The sequence below is a fragment of the Wyeomyia smithii genome, chromosome 1 (genome assembly GCF_029784165.1).
Source record: "Wyeomyia smithii strain HCP4-BCI-WySm-NY-G18 chromosome 1, ASM2978416v1, whole genome shotgun sequence".
Classification (NCBI taxonomy): Eukaryota; Metazoa; Arthropoda; class Insecta; order Diptera; family Culicidae; genus Wyeomyia; species Wyeomyia smithii.
The window spans coordinates 84,073,897-84,100,086 of NC_073694.1; the positions used below are offsets into that span (position 1 = coordinate 84,073,897).

At 35.6% G+C, this 26,190-nt stretch overlaps 1 protein-coding gene across 21 annotated transcripts in view; it reads right to left on the reverse strand.

The window, feature by feature from the left end:
- LOC129717835 (uncharacterized) overlaps nt 1-26,190 on the reverse strand; it is an 879,733-nt gene that overhangs the window by 682,549 nt on the left and 170,994 nt on the right. Inside the window, exon 3 of one of the 21 annotated variants that reach the window (XR_008726753.1) lies at nt 16,724-16,866. The exons of the other annotated variants lie outside the window; for them this stretch is intronic. The gene's annotated coding sequence lies outside the window, so the exon portion shown is untranslated. Of the gene's footprint in view, nt 1-16,723; nt 16,867-26,190 lie in introns of those variants that run through there. 21 annotated transcript variants of the gene reach the window in all.

Sequence of the window (26,190 nt, forward strand, 5' to 3'; positions counted from 1 at the left end):
GCATCGGTTTTCGAGTTATTTTTAATTTAAGCTCGAAAAATTATTAATATTTAGGAAAATACACGTTTTTCTTAATTTGTCCGTGGTCCTTCAGCAAAAACCATACGTTCATTGGAATGCTTGTTCAAAAATATACAATTCGTTCTTTTACAACAAAACGATTGGATAAATAACTCAGGCGCTGTACCTTAGCCTAGCTACACGTGCCCCCTTGCCGAATGTTTTATAAAAAATCTGTCCGTCGTGCAACACTACCTACTTGTTTATTGAAAATTACTGTTTGTAAAGTACGCTACCAATAACTACTGGGTTACCTATAATATCTGTTTTCGTTTATGAATACGATTGCACTTCTCCAGAAGTGTTAGTAACAGTTTGCATTTTGTGAAGATGAATAAAGCGAAAATGGAATACACCAAGCCCAAGTGCTGTAAACCCTTTCCTGATCGCCGGTGCTCATCAAGCTTACGCAACTTAAACGAAAACGTTGTTGCAAAATTAAAAATATTGAACGGTCAAGCTCATTTCAATACGTCTTTATTAATTTATGATTCGTATAGATAATATTGTATCAAAGTGAAAAAGGAATTTGATCTCGAAGAGCATCCACACAATTCAATCATGGAACCATCAATGTGGATGTGGAAGAAACATTCTACCGACGAAGTTGCAACCATCTGCAACTGTATACGAATTGGCGGAGATAACATCTACTATAACAATCGTATCATCATATTCTCAAGAAAGCATTCAAAAAGAATACTCCAGAGCACAGAAAATTGAGTTATTAAACGAAGGACTAGCTGGAATCAACGTTTCACCGATATCACTGGCAAAGCTCAATCAGGAAAAATATCCTGAAAAAAGTATCTGAACATTACTGACGATATAAGAAAACCTAAATTAATCCACCTAGCGGTGAGACCCAGTCTGTCTCATTCAAACTTATTATATGTTAAAATAGTTTTACACGATTTAAGAGAAAAATACTCCTTGAAAATTTCTGCTAGTTTCATTTTTCACTCTAAATAAGGAATTTCTGATAGCCAACAGCACACCTATACCGAACCTTAAAAACCTAACATTTACACACATATGAGCATACAATGAAACATACATATGCAAATACCATGAAATAAATATGTTTCAAATTCAACACTCAAACAATCCAGATAATTACTTCTGGTTACGGGAATACATGCTAAAATGGCCAAATTTTGCCTGATCCGGGTATTTCGATAGCGAAGATGCCGACTTTCAGTTTCTGGAAAACAAATTAAGATGACCAAATCCATTAGGGGCCATCCACATACCACGTGGACAGTTTGGGGGGGGGGGGGGGGGGTGGTTGTGAAATGTTCACGGTCCTTACAAAAAAAAAGAAATTATATGGGCCTTTGTCCACGGGGGAGGGGGAGGGGGTAATAATTGTCAAAAATCTGTCCACGTGGTATGTGGATGGCCCCTTATGAGTATTGCGGAAGCGTTACGCCCAGAGGCCAGAAATTAATATAGGACGCCATTTTAAATTTCTAGATACATAGTAGCTTCCGATTTCTGGAAAACAACCTTAAAGGGACAAACATTACCCAACGTATTTTAGGGACATTATCCCGGGCTCGCAAGTCGGGAGTAAACTCCATATTTCACTTTGAAACCCGATTTTGCAGCTTCCGGTTTCTGGAAATCATCCTTAAATTGACAAATATAATACAATGAAAATGAATAAAGTAATAATTTAGGCACAGTATGTGATATTTGACGTAATATTTGTGCTAAAGAAAAAGTGAAATGATAGAAATGACTTTTAATTTCAACTTCAATCCCGAGCAAGGCCGCAAACATTGAAATAGTACAATATCAAATTTAAATGATGTTAAGACCACATATTTTGATCGTAGCTATAGTTTTAAACAGTCTCCGGGTTACGTTTCTTTCTATAACTTTCAAACCACATGTTTAAACATTATTGAAATTCAAGCCCATTAATTTGAATTCAACTATGTTCATAGCTTTTGAGATATAAGAGCGATTTGCACAATTTGACGCTGCGCCAAAACTAAAAGTTTGATAACAATGAAATTAAATAGCAACCTAAGCGGCAAATAGACCCTTCATTTGACACCAAGATAGGAAAAATCGGTCAGATCATCTCTGAGAAAAGTGAGTGCGAAAAAAAGGTGCACATACACACGTACACACACACATATACATCTTTACATGCATACATGCAGAAAAAGCTCGAAACTGAGTCGAGTAGTATATGATACATAACATTCGGCCATTTGGATCACTTTTATACCTTTTAATTAGCCAGTGATCGTTAGGAGAAAGTCAATATGTTCACTTTCATTATGTGATTTCACATTTTTATTAACAACGGACAAAGTTACAATCCGATTACAATGAAATTTTATAGCAACCTATGGGGCAACTAGACCTTTCATTTGACATAAATTTTGTGAAAATCGGTTCAGCCATCTTTGAGAAAAATGAGTGAGTTTAAACAACCTCATGATAACTTTTTTTTACATAACTTTTGAACCATATGTTCAATCATTACGAAATTTAAAAGTTAAGGGTTTTGGAGACAGCCCGATCATTTGCAACCAGTTTCATTGAAATCAGCTGTGTGGTTTCTGAGATATTGATGTTTCGTGATTTTTACATTTTGATACATAAACTCTGAACTAAAAATTCGTATACAATGTAATTCAATAGCAACCTATGGCGCAATTAGACCTATCATTCGCAATTAAGTTCATGAAAGTCGGTCCAGCCATCTCTGAGAAAAGTAAGTGAGAAAAAAAAGTTGCACATACACACACACATACACACATACATACATACATACAGAAAATGCTCAGTCCGTCGAAAGGGGTCGATTACCATATACCATAGGTGTCATATACCATTCGGCCATTGGGGCCCCTTTTATACCCAGGCCTGGATTTGAGGGGGGGGGGGGGGCAAATGCCCCGGGCCTCCCGATGCAAGGGGCCCCCAAGTCTTAGGGCGACCTTTTTTGCCTTTCTCCTAGAAAGGTATAGCTATCACTGGAAAAACCGAAGGTATAAAAGTGGTATAAATGTGGTATACCTTCCAAAAGTGGTCCCAATGGCCGAATGTCATATACCACTCGACTTCTTTCGACGAACTGAGCATTTTCTGTATGTATGTATGTATGTGTGTATGTGTGTATGTGTGTGTGTATGTGCAACTTTTTTTTCTCACTCACTTTTCTCAGAGATGGCTGGACCGATTTTCACAAAATTAATTGCAAATGAAAGGTCTATTGCGCCATAGGTTGCTATTGAATTTGATTGTAATCGGATTTTTAGTTTAGAGGTTATGTATCAAAATGTAAAAATCACGAAACATCAATATCTCAGAAACCATAAAACCAATTTCAATAAAACTGGTTTCAAATGATTGGGCTGTCCCCAGAACCCTCAACTTTTAAATTTCGTTATGATTGAACATATGGTTCAAAATCACAGGAAGGTTGTATGCAAAGCCACGACCGCAAGGTTGAAGTAGAATACTTTTACAAGAAAGATAACCCGGCTGCTTGCGTGTCAGTCATTTTTTCTAGTAAATAAACGTTGACCATTCATTGGCAGCAGGCCTCAACAATTTCGAATGAATTCTCAACAGAAGAATATGAAAACCCTCTCTTTCACCACCTGCTATTGATACTCCGAACATTCAATTCGGCTGGAGTTTGTCGAAGAGAGGATGAACATTCTTCGGGTTCTACATGACTATAACAAAAGTAAACTTTCGCTCTCTCCTTTTCCTCCCTCTTTCGCTTGCAAATCACAAATTGCTTCAGTTGACGAATTAACAGAACGAAGTCAGTTTTTTTTAATCGTCATCGTCTGTGCTGTGTCATTCTAGAACTGAAACGATCGAATTTAGTTTCATTGAAATCGTCACTGAATATGGATCATGCCGGAGTTAGTACTATTGGCGGACAAAGCTCTGTTGCTGCAGTTGCTGGTAGCAGAAAGCGCGGTTGTGTGACGATGAGCGAAATAGCAATGAACTATGTGATGTCGAATGGCGATAAAGCTATTTGTAAAGAGTGAGGGTGTTCTTACGTTCAGAAGAAATTGGATATAAACAATTTCATAAGGCACATTCGCACCAAACATGCTGCTCTTGCTGATAAAATTGGCCTAGTTAGAAAACCAGCGGGTGAAATAAAAAAAACCCGGATCATTGCGAAGCGACCGATGGCCATCGATAGACAACTTCTAATCGAATCGCTAATAAAATTAGTAACGTATCATCACCTCTCATTGTCATGTTTTGAATGGGAAGGAATAAAAGGACTCCTAGAACCTATGTTATTGATAACAATATTATAATAATAATTAAAATGCTAATAATGACAATTGTTACGGTAAAAAAAATCAATTATGAGAACAATGATAGTAATAATGATGATGATAATGATAATAATGATAAAAATCGATTTGATATTAATATTCATAAAGATTATCACACAAATAATTATAATAATTATAATAATTATAATATTTATAATAATAATAATAATAATAATAATAATAATAATAATAATAATAATAATAATAATAATAATAATAATAATAATAATAATAATAATAAAAATAAAAATAATAATAATAATAATAGTAATAATAATAATAATAATAATAATAATAATAATAATAATAACAATAATAATAATAATAATAATAATAATAATAATAATAATAATAATAATAATAATAATAATAATAATAATAATAATAATAATAATAATAAAAATAATAAAAATAATTATAATAATAATAATAATAATAATGATAATAATAATAATAATAATATTAGTAAAAATAATAATAATAATAATAATAATAAAATGTAATAATAATAATAATAATAATAATAATAATAATAATAATAATAATAATAATAATAATAATAATAATAATAATAATAATAATAATAATAATATAATAATAATATAATAATAATATGTAATAATAATAATAATAATAATAATAATAATAATAATAATAATAATAATAATAATAATAATAATAATTATAATAATAATAATTATAATAATAATAATAAAAATAATAATAATAATAAAAACAATGATAATAATGATAGTATCACAAATAATGATTTAAATATTAAATGAAATAATTTTAATAATAAAGTAATTTTTACAGTTTTTAATTTTTTGTCATTTCATTTTTTATTTTCCTGTTCACATCATTGAAAAAATATAACCAATGATACAGTACTTTATTTTGTTCTCAGAAGTTTGATGATCAGCCTTTCAAGCTAAAACTAAATTTTCTAAATTCGCCGTACTTGACAAAAACATATATTGAAAATACGATTCCTAATACACTTGACAACGTATCTTTGCAGAAGCTTTTCATAGTTTAAACTATTAAAAATACATTGGTATAAGAGTTTTAGAAATTTGTATAAGGTATCTTTTAATTGAAATGCATTTAAATGAAATTATCCAACAATTTAGAAAACTCATAGAATGTGCAACAAGCTTACGTATTTTAAAAATCAGTTTCAATCTTGATCCGAATTTGTATCATAATTTAAGGTTTCATCTGAACAATGTCCGTATTAATTTCAATTTCCTTATAAAAGTCTTCATGAGTCATGCCTATATCCAGATACCTACCTCACTTTGCTATTGTATGAAATTCGCTTGCCTTCAGCGCAACAATACCTACAACACCTTGCTTCGGTTTATCGTCGTCATGCAGTTGAAAGTGAATTCGGAAGCATCAAGCGCCGAGCAATGTGCTCGACATTTTTTGTGTCGCTGCCGTCTTGAACCCAAAATTCGAACAGTTCATTCCGAAGTGACGAATACCAACAACACGCAGGGAAGCAATGCAACGTAGCGTACCGAGAGAAAGACGATTTTTGTGTTAACTGTGAGAGAAGGATCGGTGTGAAACGAAGCAGGTATTCAATCGGGCCGAAGTCGAAGTCATATTGCATCATCGTCGCTTGAAGATTCACTCATGAAGGTGACGATTCAAAGGTCTGATTGGCAGTATTGTAATTTCTTTTTGTTTGATATTTTGAATGAAGTTCATTGAATATTTTTAAATTTTGTGCAAATGAGAAGTTGAAGTGCTGCCGAATTGTAATATGCACATTTAATACGACATCATTAAACGGGAACGGAGCAAAGGCTACGGTTATGCAGAACGCGAATGACGGCGCGATGCGATTCGTTTTACCGTGGTGAAATGTACAGCTCTTTTTAAGGCGAAGTAGAGCTTTACATTTCAACACATTTCGTCTTGCCGAATCGCATCGCGCCGTTATTTGCGTTCTGCATGACCGTAGCCAAACACTAAGCGACGCAAACACGTAATAATAGTCAGAGTACGCATGTAGATGAAGACAATTAAATTTGGATTATAGCGCAAAACGAGAAAATATTAATACTTCAAATATTCATTTGTGTTCTTCAAATTTCAGTTGTTCAATTTAATATCCGATGAAATGTCTGTTTATTATTCTCAGAGATGGCTGAATCGATTTTCACAAAATTAGTGTCAAATGAAAGGTCTAGTTGCCCCATAGGTTGCTATTGAATTTCATTGTAATCGGATTGTAATTTTGTCCCTTGTTTATAAAAATGTGGAATCACATGATGAAAGTAAAAATATTGACTTTTGCCTAACGATCACTGGCAAATTAAAAGGTAGAAAAGTGATCCAAATGGCCGAATGTCATATACTACTTGACTCAGTTCAACGAATCGAGCATTTTCTGCATGTATGCATGTATGGGTGTATATGTTTGTGTGTGGGTGTGTACGTGTGTACGTGTGTATGTGTGTATGTACACCTTTTTTTCGCACTCACTTTTCTCAGAGATAATCTGACCGATTCTTTCTATCTTGGTGTCAAATGGAGGGTCTATTTGCCGCTTAGGTTGCTATTGAATTTCGAATTGTAATCAAACTTTTAGTTTTGGCGCTGCGTCAGAATGTAAAAATCGCTCTTATATCTCAGAAGCTATGAACATAGTTGAATTCAAATTAATGGGCTTTTAAACCCTTAAACATAATATTTAAAAAAAACATGTGGTTTGAAAGTTATAGAGAGAAACGTAACGCGCAGACTGTTTAAAACTATAGCTACGATCAAAATATGTGGCCTCAACATCATTTAAATTTGATATTGTACTATTTCAATGTTTGCGGCCTTGCTCAGGTTTGAAGTTGAAATAAAAATACATGTCTATCATTTCACTTTTTGCCTTTCCCCTAGAAAGGTATAGCAATCCTGCAAAAAGCAAAGGTATAAAAGTGCTCGAAAGGGCCTAGTGTCGTGTATCAAAAGGGCCGAATTTCGTGATTTCAATGAAATTAATTGTGAAAACGAAAGGTCTAGTTGCCCTATAAGACTCTATTGAATTTTATTGTAATCTGATTCATAGTTTAGAAGTTATGTATCAAAATATGAAAATCACGAAACATCAATATCTCAAAAACTACACAACCGATTTGAACAAAAATGGTTTCAAATGAACGGGCTGCCTAAAAAACCCTTAACTTTTGAATTTTGTGAAGATTGAACGTGTGGAGGCTATTTAATCTCACTCATGTTTCTCAGAGATGGCTGGACCGATTTTCATAAAATCAGTGTCATATGGAAGTCTTGTTGTCCCATAAGACTCTATCGATTTTTTTGCAAACGGATTACTTTGCCTGTTATGTTAAAAAATGTGAAATTCAGCTATGAAAAGAAACATATTCCGAAGACTACTTGGCCTCACTCACTTTTCTCAGAGATGGTTGAACCGATTTCCACAAAATTAGTGTCAAATGAAAGGTCTAGTTGCCTCATAACACCAGGTCTAGTTGCCTCACCTCTAGTTGCCTCATAAAGTCATATACCACTCGACTTCTTTCGACGAACTGAGCATTTTCTGTATGTATGTATGTATGTGTGTATGTGTGTATGTGTGTGTGTATGTGCAACTTTTTTTTCTCACTCACTTTTCTCAGAGATGGCTGGACCGATTTTCAAAAAATTAATTGCAAATGAAAGGTCTATTGCGCCATAGGTTGCTATTGAATTTGATTGTAATCGGATTTTTAGTTTAGAGGTTATGTATCAAAATGTAAAAATCACGAAACATCAATATCTCAGAAACCATAAAACCAATTTCAATAAAACTGGTTTCAAATGATTGGGCTGTCCCCAGAACCCTCAACTTTTAAATTTCGTTATGATTGAACATATGGTTCAAAATCACAGGAAGGTTGTATGCAAAGCCACGACCGCAAGGTTGAAGTAGAATACTTTTACAAGAAAGATAACCCGGCTGCTTGCGTGTCAGTCATTTTTTCTAGTAAATAAACGTTGACCATTCATTGGCAGTATTGTAATTTCTTTTTGTTTGATATTTTGAATGAAGTTCATTGAATATTTTTAAATTTTGTGCAAATGAGAAGTTGAAGTGCTGCCGAATTGTAATATGCACATTTAATACGACATCATTAAACGGGAACGGAGCAAAGGCTACGGTTATGCAGAACGCGAATGACGGCGCGATGCGATTCGTTTTACCGTGGTGAAATGTACAGCTCTTTTTAAGGCGAAGTAGAGCTTTACATTTCAACACATTTCGTCTTGCCGAATCGCATCGCGCCGTTATTTGCGTTCTGCATGACCGTAGCCAAACACTAAGCGACGCAAACACGTAATAATAGTCAGAGTACGCATGTAGATGAAGATAATTAAATTTGGATTATAGCGCAAAACGAGAAAATATTAATACTTCAAATAATCATTTGTGTTCTTCAAATTTCAGTTGTTCAATTTAATATCCGATGAAATGTCTGTTTATTATCTGATGAAGCTCTTATATAGGCCAAATGATGCATTCCCAATTTACTAGGTCCATAACTCTGCCGGCCGTGCTTGGGAAAGTGCGGTATAACGACCAATCAGAGGTCGAATTTCGTGTTTTGACAAGGCTTAAGAATTTTCAATAGTACAATAGTTCGAATGATAAAATTGCAATTTAATGCATTTGGTAGAAATCTTAGATTTTCTAATCGATTGCTGCAAAAACGAAGAAAATCCATCGAAAACTAACCGATTTATTAGCATTTGAAATTTTGCTCATATTTTTCAGTTTAAGATTTTCATTTCACATCCCTATGTAGCCAAACTTCCTGAGAGAAGTATTCTACTTCAAATTAAATCTTCATTAATTCATTTGTTGTCCTTATAAGGACAATTGTTCAATTTATCATAGGATGTAGTGTTTATCTGACATCTCTGTGTTACCTTGACAGTGAGGACTAAGGCGCTCGGTCAAACACAATAAGAAAGGTGTTTTCACATTGAAAACTAGACACGGCTTTACTGGAGGAAGTGTTGGCAAATGCATCTACCGCTAATACCGCCGCTATCATACGAAAGGGCGTCGTTTCATGTGGGGAATTCAACAGCGAAAAATGACGCGCGTCTAAGCATAACCCGAACTGTTTCGCCGTGCTGCTTCCTTTTACTTCCACATCGGCCTCAGGGAAGTACCGGCTGCATCTGCATCTACCGCTGAGGCTGTCACTAAACTGCTATTGGTACCGAAAGCTATAACCTCTGCAAAAAATAAGTGTCAAAAGAACAATTGTTCAATTCAGAATCGGATTTACGCTATCGCATCTCTGTAATATTACCGACAATAATATTCTTCTGAACAAAATGATAGAACTTTCCCATTACGCGAACCGATTCGCTCGGCTGTAGGTTAATGTACAGCCATCAGTAGAGCTGTACATTAACCTACGGCCGAGCAAATCGGTTCGCGCCGCTATTCGCGTCTACTATGGCAGAGGCCTTAGAGAAAGTTGCTGGCTGATGTATTCACTTCATGCAAGCCTGCTGCTGATGCTTCCCGCTACCACACTGAAACAGCATTTTAGTGAAGGGAGTGTCGTTGCATCAGCTGACCCTGCTACTATCGATGCTGATATACCGGCTGCAACAGCTACGCTATGCATAGCCATGCCACAGTTGTGGCCGCTATACGCTGGCCCAACTGCTGAGCAACTGCAACGCTATCCGTAGCCATGCCACAGTTGTGGCCGCTATACGCTGCCATTGGTATCCGCTGTACCTGAATCTGCTGGCCCAGCTGCTATCGGACGAGAACCGGTGTTTTCAACATGGTATGATCGTTGACGAGCTGCTATCGATGCTGAGATCCGCTGAAACTGCTACGCTTATGCGCAGCCATGCCACAGTTGTGGCCGCTATCCGCTATCGATGGTACCCACTGCACTGCTCCCGCTGCTGCTAAGGGAAGACTGCTGTTGTCGCTGTTCAGAACTATTATGAGCGGCTTCGACTAAAACAGGCTCTTATATAGGGATGAAAATAGGAATGAATTATTTTTCGTACGTGGTGGAATGATAAGCGATCATTTGATAAGCTCCACCTCTTTTTTCAGTTTCAAAATTTTTTCCTCAGTTTCGTAGCACGGATGTACAAAAATGATTTCTTGTGGACATTCTGTCGAGCCGGACCGATAGCACTCTCATTGAAGCAACAAAATAACATGTTTTGTGTCGTGTTGCGCAGCATGATTGAAGAAAATGTTCTCGTTCCCGTGTCGCATGGAAGCAGATTATTGCGTGTTTGATATTGCCGATGGTAGACATGAGCTGCTGTGATGTTAAACTTTAACCGTCTTCTACAAGACGTTACACCCTTGTTCATGAAGGGTTGTGAATTTTCTAAAATAGACTCAGCATCGTGAGCAGAACGTGCTGACTGCTATTCATTTGCAGCAGCATTAAACCTCAGTTGCAGTTTATTGATAACCATTCAATATGCTCTTCGAAATACATTAAGTAGCTTTGAAAAAGGCCGATCGCTGCAATTGCAATTTTCATTCAATTATTGCATTATTTCATTCAAGTCAGATAGCGTGCAATATCCGCTCTGAAATAATAATTGTTTCGAATGTTGTGGAATGATATACCTAACTTGAAAAATATGTGTGACTTAATTATTTCCAGTTATACCATACACTACAACGTTCGAAAAAAAACTGTGGAAGCTATTTCAAATTCAGTAAACTAGACGGCCGCGACAGATGTAACTGCTAGAATCCGCACAGAATGCTTGCTTACGTTGTCAAAAATTATTAACTTTCAATGACTTGCTTATTTGCCTTGAAAAAAGGCATTTTGCTGTTCAAAATTGGATTTGGTGATGACGATCTTTATGCTGCCCCAACAGTGGGGGAATAATGGCAGTCTGGCGAGGCACGCTGAGAAGAACCGCGCTGCTCCTGAGACGTGGTGACCAACAACAGGGCTAGTGCTGCTGCTAAGGAAGGACGACTGCAGTTGACGCTGTCTAGAACTATTATGAGCGGCTCCGGCTGAAAGAGGCTCTTATATAGGCCAAATAGCATGTTTTCAATTGCAAGGTGTATGATCCTGTCGACCGTGCTTGGGAAGCAAGCATATAACTACCAATCAGAGGTCGAATTTTTCGTTTTGACAAGGCTTGACTATTTTCAATAGTAAAATAGTGTGAATAACAGTGGTGGGCACCATTCCGCTAATTCGCTAATTCGCTAATTAGCGACGCTAAAATTTAGTTAGCGATTCAGCGATTTCGCTAATTTTTGAGCTGGTTAGCGAAACTGTTAGCGTCGCTAAAATTTTGGCCTTCGAAACGCTAATCGCTAATTCGCTAAATTTTGTAGAGAAGCGACAATAGAAATATTTTGAAAAACTGTGAATTGCTGAAGGCGTACGTAAATTGCTTCAAAAGATGAACATACTTTATTGCGAAAGTTACTTTTGTCAGTTTTTTTACCCTAGAATGGGGTTCCAGTTATCGTACAAGCCACAGGAGCATTTTGAAGAACAAGCACAAGGTCTAGATTAAATTTTCGGCACACCAAGAACTTTGGTAAATTGCAATGCGCTTGAAATTATGACAACTTTGGTTCTACTTTTTCGATTCAGATAATAATTGAATTTTTATGAAAACATTCCTAAGAGTATCTATATTCAATGCAAGCTAGATAACTTTTGTTATTCTTGTTTTTACAAAATCAAATATGAATACCGTTTCGTGAACCTCTTTTGTAAATACTTAGCTTTAAAAAGAAATTGTTTTCGTTTGTTTAACCAAAAAAAAAGATCAAAGTGGTCCAAATCTTACAAAACACGAGCAATAAATATAGCGATATGACTATTTACATATTAAAAAGTTAGCGATTAGCGATTAGCGAAAGTTCCGCTAATTTGGGTTTAGCGTTTAGCGTTTAGCGATTATCGAGCTAAATTTTCCAGTTAGCGGCTTAGCGATTAGCGTCGCTAAATTTTCGATTAGCGGTGCCCACCACTGGTGAATAATTAAATAACAATTATCTTATTTTGGGAAGAATCTTAGAAGATTTTCCAATCTATTGCTGCGAGAACGAAGGAAATCCATCGAATAATAACCGATTTATTAGCATTTGAAATTGGACATATTTTTCACTTTTTTCGGTTTTAGATTTTCATTTCACATCCCTATGTAGCCGAACTTCCTGAGAGAAGTATTCTACTTCAAAAAAATTAGATTTGTTTCAATTATTTTTTTTTTTGTTACTGTTTTGTCTGTTTAGGGACATTTTTAATACTTTATTGTCTTTTCTTGTTCATTAATGATACAAAGTATGTTCTTGTTAACAAAATTTGCAAAAGAAAAATTGTCATGGGGGAGGGTTGTTAGAACACGGTGTCTCTGGTTGAAGAACTTATCCAAAAAAAATAGTATCGCTCTAATACTCGTCATTCAAAAGCTTGAGCTGTCCCCTTTAATATCCTACCAAAATTGAAATGTTCTATAGGGGGGTCTAGAACAATTTGTTTTCGAACATATATTTGTAATTGAAAAACTAGTGAAATGGAAATAAATAATATGATCGTACTGAAATATTCAGGGTTATTTTTATTTATAAAACAAAACAAAGCTTTACATAATATCAGATTTTCTGAAAAGGGTTAAGAGGGGTAAAAATGACCCTTGAAAATTTGGAGTCGAAAATCAGCTGAAAACAAATAAAATGTTGTGACTTTGAATACATTGATTTTGATTGATGATTGATTTCTTAAAATCCCATAAAAAAATATAAAATGCCGGTTGTTAAGAGTTGCTGTTGTGGTTTCATTATTTTGCATTTTTCTTCAAAAAATGGTGATTATTACACTTCTCTTTTGCTTGTCAACAAAACTGGACCCTGCATCTAAGCTATACGTTTTATAGAGCAACTCAAGTGCTTTCATTTGATGTTATTAAAAACTGCGCCGTTTTAGTAACGACCGCGAAAATTTCATTATTCATACATGTTTTAAAACATTATTTAAACCCATTGTGTCAGGAGCGCAACTACGTTTTGTATCGATGTCCCCCAATCGAGCTTAAATTTCCAGGGTTTGTTCATTCATGAAATAATTTGTACATATAAGTTTTTTGGGAAAAGTGTTAGTGGAGTGAAAAGGTCTCCAACCTGTATTCACGTCTGGTCTAGAACCAGGGGACCCCTGGTGTCGAAAGGCCCGGGACATTTGCCCTCCCCACTTAAATCCGGCCTGGTGAAATGGCATTTTGAACTCTAATGTCCAGGTGCTGCTAAAATCATAATGTTACTGTAACTTTGAGTAGAATGCATCGATTTTTCTGCAATTCGGTATGCTTACTGAACCATTGTACCAGAGATGGTCGAGTTTGGCTTTTTTCAAACCCGTACTCGAATTTTGTTTTTCGGTTGAAACCCGAACCCGACCCGAAACTTTTTTTCCGACCAAACCCGAACCCGAAAATTTTATTTTTGAGAAACCCGAACCCGACCCGAACCCGAAGCTGTGAAACCCGAGCCAGACCCGAACCCGAGATTTTTTTTGGAGGTCAATTTTTTAAACCAATTTGAGACTGGGATGTTATAGAGCTATAGCCTGCTATAGCCAGCATTTTAAATGTAGGTACAAAATGGAGTTGCGCTCCTTGTGTAACAGGTTCAAATGATGGCCCAAACCTTGTTATAAAAAATCGATTTATTTTGAAACGGTGAACTTTTTGAATACGTCAAATAAAAACTCTTGAGTTGATTTATAAAACGTATTGTTTAATTGTAGAAACTAGTTCTGACAAAAAACTCCAAAAATCACTATGTTTTTGAAGAAAAATGCAAATATCTAATTATGTAACCTCGACAGCAACTTTCAAAAACCGACATTGTATATCAATTTTCAGAGAAATCGATTAGTTATAGTTTTTTTTTGTCTTTTCAGCAGTTTGTACACTCACAATTTTCGAGTCTTTTTTACCCCACTTTACCCTTTTCAAAAAATCTAAGATTATGCCAAACATTGTTTTATTATATGAAAAAAACAAAACTTGAAGGTTTCATCACTATCTGATCGGGCTCCCAGCACCTAAATTCCTTGATAAGTATACATAAGTCCCATTCAACCAGCTTTTCAATTACAAAAAAAAATGTCTGAAAAAAAATGTTCTGGACCCGCCGATAGAACATTTCAATTTTAGTAGCATATCAGAGGGGTCACCTTGAGCTTTCGAATGATGAGTATAAGAGCGATCCTAATTTTTTCGGATAAGTTTCTTCTACCAGAGACACCGTGAGAAAGCTACGTCATTATCTAGAGGGGTCTGCAACTTTGTGACGAAATACTACGATAGGGGAGGATGAGTCAAAAAAACCCAAAAAGCTACGTCATTTATGCATGTTCCCTTACGAGTTTCGGTGAGATGGTCTATAATAGTCTCACACAAGCTCTTAGGGAGCCTATACATAGAGAGTGAATGTGACCAAAACGAACGTGCTGTATGATTTTGCATGACCATTATTCGTTTTGGTGTGCCATTCACCATAACGGTGAGCGCCATGTCTTCTCCCTATGTATCCAGCTTTTTACGCACCATAATGGCGGTTGTGAATATGCGAACCTCTCTGCTTACGTCAGTTTCGGGATTTCTGAAGAATTGGCAACACAAATGTTGCCAAATATATTTTTCTTTTGACAAAATTCATGAAGACTTCAAATTGACGTAAGCGGAGTTGTCAGAAGGGTGGGTAATTTATCACGAACTTACATCAAAGCCTCCGCCATTATGGAGCGTTAAAAGCTGAGTAGGCTCTCTAACAATCTAAAAAGGTGAATTGTGTTAGACAGGATAACACCAAGACCTGTTCTTGTCATCATTGCCCCAGTATGTGGGGGGAAATCACATTCTAAATAAAATATTTATTTCTCAACAAATTTTTCAACGAATCGAAAATGGCGACCACACTGCAACAACATACGGCTAAAAGTAGCATAAAATCCATTCGTTTGTATCCCATTTTTTAAGTTTTCTCCGTCAGCAGGACAACACTATTACAAAGCATTACCATGTTTTCGTTTTTTTCGCAAATGACTCAATGACTAATCAAAGGCTTTTTACGCCTTTTCCATTTACGTTTGTGAAATCTCATCAGTAAGATGACACCCCGTTAAGCATACAGACGCGAGGCATACGGACGCGAGGCATGGTACGCTAGGCATAATGGACGGCAGGCATACGGACACGAGGCATATGGACGCGAGGCCGAAAGGACACGAGGCATATGGACGCGAGGCCGAAAGGACGTGAGGCCGAATGGACGCGAGGCCGAATTGACGCGAGGCCGAATGGACGCGAGGCCGAATGGACGCGAGGCCGAATGGACGCGAGGCCGAATGGACACGAGGCCGAATGGACGCGAGGCCGAATGGACGCGAGGCCGAATAGACGCGAGGCCGAATGGACGCGAGGCCGAATGGACGCGAGGCCGAATGGACACGAGGCCGAATGGACACAAGGCCAAGGGGAAGTGAGCGGAATATGTTATTATCGTCATCGTCATCACACCCCTCTTTCAATAACATGTATTTCGCTTCAAAGTGTCATTTGAAAAGCAATACACTCGCGGCCTTCGGCCGACTCGCTGTTCGAGCGAATGCTGTCCTTACTCGCTGCCGCTCGTTCGGACTTAACTAAGGGAAGAAAACTCTGTTTGAGTAGACCTAGCAAACCAGTAGATCAGTCGTTTGAGTGCGAGAGGCCGTTGCTTCCGACGGCGGGTCGGCGGCCGGCTTGGACTGCGTAAAACACAGCGGCTTAGTGCCGCCTCGTTTCCTCGCCCTCGATTATGCGTCTTCGCCGCATGATTTCAAGAAAAGTATTATACCCAACTTAAACTCTTTAGGAATATATTAACACCTGAACTTCATAATTGGATTTCATGCGATCGTACAAAATCGCATTCGGCCTCGCGTTCATTCGGCCTCGCGTCCATTCGGCCTTGCGTCCATTCGGCCTCACGTCCATTCGGCCTCGCGTCCATTCGGCCTCGCGTCCATTATGCCTTTTGGCAGTATGCCTCGTATCCATTATGCCTCACATCCATTATGCCTCGCGTCTGTATGCCTAGCATACTATGCCTAACATCCATATGCCTACCCGAGCAAATTAAGATAACAGCTTTTAGGGCATCTGAATAACAAATCTTGGCATTTTTTAAATCATTTAGTTTTCTTCTGTTATCTAAATATAGGAAATCGAGTTATAGGATTTAGCTTACTTGATAACTAGGCATCACATCATGTTATCATTTTGCTGTCCAACTTTATTCGGGTAGCGTCCATATGCCTCGAGTCCCGTACCCGTTTTTGACACGTTATACAGAGTCGTTATTACCTTCAACCTATGTGGGGCTTTGCCTCACCACGCGTTTGCATTGCCTCTCACCCGCGTTGCTCATGTATTGATGCTAGAGAAAAAAAATAATTGCAAAAGGAAAATCTGGAACAAATGCAATTATTTGGCTATTGTATATTTGAGCGTTAAATTTAGTGAAATTTATTCGAACACCTTTTCTCCAGCAGCTATTAGTAGAAGTAGTCGATGTCTTTAAAAGTAGTTGTGCTTTTTATCACTATTCAATACTATAAATCAAAACTAATTGATCAAAACTAATATGCTATTACTTTTTACGAGATGTTGTGAATAAACAATTGCATGTTAGTCACATATACAATATTTTCAAAAAAGTTATGTTGATTTACATTAGCTCAAATGCAAAGGCGTTCCAAGTTTAGGGGCGCTAGATTTTCACAATCTAAGTTCAGTTTGCGGAAATGTAACACCTTCTTTCAGTTAGCAAGAAGAACTGAATGTTTTATTATCTTTATTATTACAGAACTATCATTTTGAGCTTGTTGATATAAATTGGAAGCCAGTTCTAGAGAAAATTTATGTGAGATACCCGATCTCATTATCCAACGAGAATAGTGAAACTTTTCCATGAAGGTGTGTACGTGCAGGTTTCAAATAGTTCAAATGTCAATAAAGTGTGCTATTGGACACTAATTGATTGAGACTTAAAATATGCAACAAAACTAGTGTGATGCAAACGTGCTTTACGAATCAATTATAAAATATTTCTAGTTTATGAAATGTGGTTTTCAGATGATTTTTCAATGGCATCGAAAGTATTTGCGTAAAAGTTTATAATACATGACTTTCCAATAAAGTATTTCGAAGCGTATTTATATATTTTTATAAGCACTTTCCATCGAAAGAATCAACCGAGGCGACTTTCGGTTTGATGGATACGAACTGTCACTATCAAATGTAGGGTAGAGCGGGGCTAGTTGGTTATGGGGTAAGTTGGCCAATGAGAATATCTTCAAATCTACGCATAAAAAGTCTTGTTACATTGGTGATATGTAGCCGATAATCAAAAAAACTAAATGACAAAATGAAGTACAGATTTGATCAGAACGTATAAGAAATACAAGCTGATTCCTTAATCAACTCTACTCGGTTTTCAAGGTGATACTATTAGCTAAATAAAGTTAGCCACATCGAAATAAATCTGGTTTAACACGAAATGAACCTAAATGAATAAATAGTTTTAAGTTGGGTCATTCAAACTTGCACTAAATTTTTGTTTTCACATATTTTCAGTTAGAATTTTTCATATTAAATGCATTTCGTGATACAAAATAAAACCATGTGAGTACAGCATGTGCTATGTTTTTCAGAACCATTTATTTAAAACTATAACCAATTTGGTGACACCAGCTTCATTTCTAAGAATGTCTTAGTGCATTTCCACACTATTTATTAGAGTGCCAACGAGATGTATGAAAAAAAATTGACCTTCGAATAGCGTTTAGCGGTAGAGCTCAATAGTTTCGTCTTTTCTAAAAAAGTCCCCATGCAAAATTTCAGCCCGATCGGACATAGGGAACACGTGCCTGAAAGCGGTCAAAGTTTCACGAAAAATATCGATGAAAAAAACGAACGGTTTTTTTGAATCATATTTTAAAGTTTTCTCGTTTTTCCTGTAGCATTTGAGTTCAAAAATCGCCAAAAGTAAGGTATTAGATCAAAATCATTTCAAATGACCTGGAAATACGCGAAAATTTAATCGACCATTTTTGATTTGAATGATACTTTGCACACGTTTTGGGCTTAGCAAACTGAGCATTTTTCACAGATGGAGAGATTTTTTATGCCCATGAGTTACATTCTAAAGGGGCGTATGCCTTTTGGCATAGGTTTAATTCGAAGCATTGTGGCCCAGGAACCGTTGGTTGTATAGAAAAACTGTCTGATAATAAGTTGTAGGGAATTAAAAATGCATTATAAAAAAAAATTATACACTGTACAAAAAAATTTTTATTTTGACCAAAAAAAAAATTAAAAATAAACATTAAATTTCAATTGAAAAAAAAAAAAGTTGATTTTTTTTTTTAAATAAACTTGACGTTAAAGCGCAACTTTAAAAAAAAAGTCCAGGATGGAAAAATGAAAAATATTTTTTTTTCTGGCAGATTGATTTTTTTATAAAAATTTTAATTCAAACATTTTTCAAAATATTTATATCCTGATGATTTTAAAATATGCAGAGAGTCATTTTTAATCAAAATGCTCTTGGTAGTTAACATTCTAAAGGCATTGGTTTTCGAGTTATTTTGAATTTAAGCTCGAAAAATTATAAAAATTTAGGAAAATACACGTTTTTCTTAATTTGTCCGTGGTTCTCTAGCAAAAACCAGAGGTTCATTGGAATTCTTGATCAAAAGTATACAATTCATTCTTTGACAACAAGACAATTGGGCGAACGGTTCTCAAGAAAAGAGTTCTGAGAAATCACACACTATAACAACTTCACCATCTTATTATTTTTTGCTTCTCTCATGTAAGTCGACTGTTGAGTTTTTATGTGATCGTGGGATATAAACTTTTCCAAGTTTTCACAAAAATAAGATACAATTTCATCAATTGGTTTCACAAGTGTCTCTATAATACATCGATCTGTTGCAATCAACTGTTCGAAAGGTATTTCTCTCACACAACGTTCCTCAAGTTCTTTGAAAAAACTGTTTTCAAAATCCAAACGGCTTGGGCAATGTTCAAATTTGCGGAGATAATAATATTTGGATCGTGTAGTTGAGCTACATAATAGTTGTTCAAAGTAAAATTTAGAATCATTTCCTTCCAAGTTTTTTTTTAATTTTTTTTTAGGGGGGGATTTGTTAGTAGCTTAGAATTTATGATAAATATTAGTAAATAATGAGTATGTGTGTCCAATCACAAATGGTGACTACTCAACACTGTTAGAAATTTGTAATTTTAATTGTTAGGATTTGTTTGCTTTCGCAATTAGGACTTATCATTCGTAGGGATTTAAACCTACTTGTCAGAAAAGGGGAAGTAAACTTACATCTAACTTAATTGCTAACTTATTGGCTATAGAGAAAGCTTATCGTAGCAATTGAGGATTGCAACGATATTTGTCGAAAATTGTTAATAATTTTATTTGACATAGTTTCTAATGGTTCAACACCAGTAAGTCTATGTAGTTCGAGTGTACCAAACCAAGGAGGACGCTTAAAAATCATTTTTAGAATTTTATTCTGAATCCTTTGGAGCGTTTTCTTCCTTGTTGAACAGCAACTTGACCAGATCGGTACAGCATAAAGCATTGCTGGTCTAAAAATTTGTATGTAAATCAAAAGTTTGTTCTTTAAACAAAGTTTAGAATTCTTGTTAATGAGAGGATATAAATATCTCGTATATTTGATGCACTTGGCTTGTATACTCTCAATGTGCTCTTTGAAAATAAGTTTTTATCATAAATAAGTCCCAAGTACTTAACCTTGTCAGACCAACGTAAAATAACCCCATTCATCTTGACAACGTGATTATTGTTTGGCTTGAGGAAAGAAGCCCTAGGCTTATGCGGAAAAATTATCATTTGAGTTTTAGAAGCATTGGGAGAGATTTTCCACTTTTGCAAGTAGGAAGAAAAAATATCTAAACTTTTCTGCAACCGACTGCATATGACACGAAGACTTTTTCCTTTTACGGAAATGCTTGTGTCATCGCAGAACAATGACTTTGTGCATCCTGGAGGCAAATCAGGAAGATCTGATGTGAATATGTTGTACAGGACTGGACCCAAGACTGAACCTTGAGGCACACCTACTCTGACAGGAAATCTATCAGATTTTGAATTCTGATAGACAACCTGCAGAGTTCGATCAGTAAGATTTTTTTTTTAAATTTTGATTAGGAAAATTGGAAAATTAAAAGTTTGCAATTTCGCAATCAAACCTTTATGCCAAACACTGTCGAATGCTTTTTCTATGTCTAAAAGAGCAGCTCCAGTGGAATAACCTTCAGATTTGTTAGCTCGTATCATATTAGTAACTCTGAGCAATTGATGAGTAGTGGAATGCCCCTGGCGAAATCCAAACTGTTCATCTGCAAAAATTGAATTTTCGTTAATGTGTGACATCATTCTGTTAAGAATAATTCTCTCAAACAGTTTACTTATTGAAGAAAGCAAGCTGATTGGTCGATAACTTGAAACTTCAGCTGGGTTCATCCGGTTTTAAAATTGGAGTAATTTTTGCATTTTTCCATAATTTGGGAAAATATGCAATTTTGAAGCAGCAATTGAAAATTTTCACTAAAAATTCCATTGTGCTTTCAGGGAGATGTTTGATTAATATATTAAAGATTCCATCGTCACCAGGTGCTTTCATATTTTTGAAATTTTTAATAATTGATTTAATCTCATTCAAGTTAGTTTCGATTATTTCTGCAGGTACAAAATTCTGGGAAGAAATTAAATCAAATTGACGTGTGACTTCATTTTCAATTGGACTCACAAAATTCAAATTTGAGTTATGAACACTCTCAAACTGCTGAGTCTTTGAGCCTTTTGTTCATTGGATACAAGAAAACGTTCACCATCTTTTAAAACTGGAATATGCTTTGAAGGTTTCTTAAGAATCTTCGACAGCTTCCAAAAAGGTTTTGAATATGGTTTCAATTTTTCAACTTTAGTCTCAAAATTTTGATTTCTCAGAAGAGTAAATCTATGTTTAATCTCTTTCTGTAAATCTCTATAAATAGTTTTAAAAACAGGGTCACGAGAACGTTGATATTGACGTCTGCGGACATTTTTCAAACGAATTAGAAGTTGAAGATTTTCGTCAATTATTGGTGAATCAAATTTCACTTGAGCCTTTGGAACAGAATAATTACTGACATCAAAAATTGCACATTTCAATGCTTCCAAAGCGGAATCAATATTCACTTCGTTTTGCAAATCAAGCTCATTATTGAAATTATTCTCAATATGAGATTTGTATCTTTCCCAATTAGCCTTGTTATAATTAAAAACAGAGCTCATAGGGTTTAAAACTGATTCATGTGATAAAGAAAAAGTTATTGGAAGATGGTCAGAATCAAAGTCAGCATGTGTGATCAAATCACTACATACATATAAATATGCTGCGGCAATAAATAAAATCCCAAGTTTAGTTTGAACTTCAATTCCCAAAGTTTCAATAAATTTCGTCTCAAGATGGGGAAGAGCAATGTTTGATTCGGCGATGAATAACAATTGCAACTCCACCGCCGGAACCCTGAATCCTATCATATCTATGAACCACGTATTTGGGATCATATTTTAATTTTATGTTAGGTTTCAAAAATGTTTCAGTAATAATTGCAATATGCACATTATTTACTGTTAAAAAAATTAAAAAGCTCATTCTCATTGGCCTTCAATGAGCGAGCATTCCAATTCAAAATTTTGATTGGTTTATTTAAAATCATTGCTAAATTTTAAATTAGAAACAATTTTAATTGTAAAATTGGTACCTATTTGAATGGCTTCAAACATGGATTTTGCCTGCAACATGGCGTTCATGAGATCGAACATTGCCTGTTGCAGAAAAGACCGTAATAGGCCCCAGGCAGTTGACATTAGAAAAAATATTTTCGGTAGCAATATTAGCTGGGGTAATATGTGTACAATTATTTTCTAGCGTGTTTTGCTTACCCATATTAGTGGTCATTTTCGAACTATTAACATTAGGCGGTAGAATGTTCGAACTACCTGTAACCTGTGCATATGTTAAACGGGTATGCAACGGAGTAGGTAAACTATTCGTCACTGGTACGCTTGGGGAATGTTGTTTTGAAGTTTGTTTTGAATTTTGTTTACCTTGCCTTGCCTTAACAATTGCTAAACGGGCTGGGCATTGATAAAAATTCGACATATGGTTGCCGTTACAATTCGCACAGCGAAAATTTTTACTCTCTTTCACAGGACATGTGTCCTTTTTGAAGGAAGAGTCTCCACAAATGAGGCATTTGTGGTCCATGTTACAAAACTTTGAACCATGGCCATAACGTTGGCAAACACGGCATTGGGTGATATGCTTTCCACCTCCGCCAAACTTTCGATATAATTCCCATTTTACACGCACGTTATATAAAGCATGTGCTTTTTCAAAAAAAAATTTAAGTTATTAACCTCACTGCGGTTAAAATGAATTAAATAATTTACAAGGGAAATTCCAGTTCGCTGACTGTTTTCGCCTCGTGATTTTTGTTTCATCAGAATTACTTGGGTAGGGGCTATACCAAGTAATTCTGTCAAAGTAATTTTGATCTCATCAACGGTTTGATCGTTGGTGAGACCTTTCAATACGACCTTGAACGGCTTGGCGCTCTTCGTCTCATATGTAAAAAATTTGTACATCTTTTCAGTTAAGTACTGAATAAGACGATTCCAATCTTTCAATGTTTGGGCCAGTAAACGGCATTCGCCTCTTCGACCAATTTGATAAGTAACTTTGACGTCGGAGAGAAACGTAGAAAGTTCTTTTTTAAAAATATTAAATTCAGAATCAATAGTTACCACAATAGGGGGAACTTTCTCCTTTTTTACAGAAATTTCTCTTTGAATAGTTTTACTTTCGAACATTTCAATTTCGCCGGCTTCTTGCTCAGGCAGAATATCATATAAATTTTCACTGCATAAGCTAGTTTCAGAAAGAGATGCCTCTCTTTTCCTCCCCGTAGCGATGCGTGGTTTCTTTTTTCGTCCTGCCATTTCAGGTGATACGAAAAAAGTTCAAAAATAATATCAAATTGCAAGTATTGAGAAAGAAAGAAATAGGTAGTCTTGAGAAAGACTGATGTAAGTTAACTTCCAGGTAATCTTTAAAAGACACACTGACAAAACACAAACTTTGAAGCTATAGGCAGTTAAAGACCAGTCCACAAGCAACCGAAAATACGTCTGATCTGTCGGGCAGCTCAAGACGCACTGTGATTTCCTTCCAAGAAATTTAATTCATTGAGAGTCGCTTTTGCACATGCTGTCGCTTACCATGTTTTCTCACTGAAACGTAGTCCCTTTGCCCTGGCATGGCTCTACTGACCTGGTCACTGTCATAAAACTGCAATACCTCGTTTTTTACTTCCAGGGGCAATCCATGTCCAAGCCTCACGTCAGGAATAGCCAATATTCCATTAACCTCTGATATGCGCCAATCCTGTTTCACAATGTATTCCGTTGTTTCAAACTATTATGTTATCGTTTGTTGGTTCCAAGATTTCGGTAGAACCGAAAGTATTCTTACTTTATCTTCCCTCAAGCATTCGGGCGCAGTAAATTTTTCTTTTAACTGCAAAATCATCTCATCGAAGTCTCTCGCTTTACATTTCAATAAATCCAGGTCTTCTTCAGCATCAAAATCAAAAATGTTTTTTCTTATACCGTCAGTAATGTTCAGATGCTTTTTTAGGATATTTTTGCTGATTGAGCTTTGCCAGTGATATCGGTGAAACGTTGGTTCCTGTTAGGCCTTTGTTGAATAACTCAATTTTCTGTGTTATGGAGTATTCTTTTTGAATGCTTTCTTGAAAATATGATGATACGATTGATGGTATCTCCGCCAATTCGTATACAGATGCAGATGACTCTCTGCATCTCTTAAAATCATCAGAATATAAATATTTTGAAAAATGTTTGAATTAGAATTTTCATAAAAAAATTAATCTACCATATAAAAAATGTTTTTTATTTCTCCATCCTGGACTTTTTTTAAAAGTTGCGTTTTAACGACAAGTTTATTAAAAAAAAATATAAAAAAAATTCAACTCTGTTTTTTTGATTGAAATTTAATGTTTATTTTCAATTTTTTTTGGTCAAAATTTTTTTTTGTACAGTGTTTAATTTTTTTATGATGCATTTTTAATTTCCTACAACCCATTCTCAGACAGTTTTTCTATACAACCAACGGTTTCTGGACTACAATGCTTCGAGTAAAATCTATGCCAAAAGACATACGCCCCTTTAGAATATAACTCATGGGTGTAAAAAATCTCTCCATCTGTGGAAAATACTCTGTTTGCTGAGCCAAATACGTGTGCAAAATTTCATTCAAATCAAAAATAGTCGATACTCGACCATAGGTCATTTGGCGCGATTTGTCTCTAATGCAAACACACAACCTTGTTTAATCAGGGACGTGCATCGGTGCAGGGAACTCTGAGCGGAAGCTATACAGTGCTTTGGAAGAAAAAAACCTTTAATAATCCACCTAGCGGTGAGACCCAGCCTTTCTCATTCGAACTTATTATTTGTTAAAATAGATTTACGCCAACACTTAAAAAATACACCTTGATAATTTCTGCTGGATTTGTTATCCATTCTAAACAACTAATTTTTGGTAGCCAACAGCACAACTATACCGAACATTTAAAATATAACATTCACACACATATGAACATACATAAATACATATGCATGCAATAACATTGAATTCTTTCAACTATATGATGCGATTTTGTTTTTGATCGTGGTATCATCGATTTGTACTCATATACTGCGTATAAATATTCAGATTGTTTATGTCAACTTCAGTCAGTAGATTTCAAATATTGTATAATTAAATATTGTTCCTTATATATTCATTTGAATGATCTTATCAATGAAAATGAAATTCTTCAACGCAGTTGATATTACTGATAGTTTCTGAGGGGCATCCAATGAATGGCCAAATAACAATCAATATGGGTTCTTGAAACCTGGACTATACCCAGTGGCCAGAATCCGACCTCAAACCCCATTTTTAATCCAGATGATCACTTCTGGTTGCCTGATAATCATAAAATCATAAAATCCATCATAAAATTGCCGAACTGTCTAGTCTGGGTATTTCGATGGCAAGATGGCGACAGTTTCCGATCAACAGCCTAAAGTGACAAATATCATCCAATACGATTTGGGGTAGCGGTATGATACCCGCAGGCCAAATCATTCTTGAAAATCATCTTCAAACGCCATTTTAAATTACTATACAGTTGCTTCCGGTTTCTGGAAACCAGTCTAAAAGGGACAAACATTACGCAATGTGAGTTTTCAGTACCCGGGATGATGCTCAGAGGCCAGGAATCAACTCCATACTTCATTTTGAAATCCGAATTTGCGACTTCCGGTGTCTGGAAAACATCCTCCAATTGCGAAATGTAATCCAATAGAGGTATATCCACTCTTTGGATTTTAGATGTTATTGATGTTGAATATTGATGTTGAATATTGATGTTGTATTTGAAGGAATAATTGGAGCATGGTATTTGAAATTTAACGTAATATTTGTAATACATTAATAATTTTTTTATCATAATGACTCCCAATTGCGAACTTTGATCAAAACAATTAGTTTTAAACAGCCTTTGGATTTCGATTTTTTGTTAGTTTGAGGAACAACCT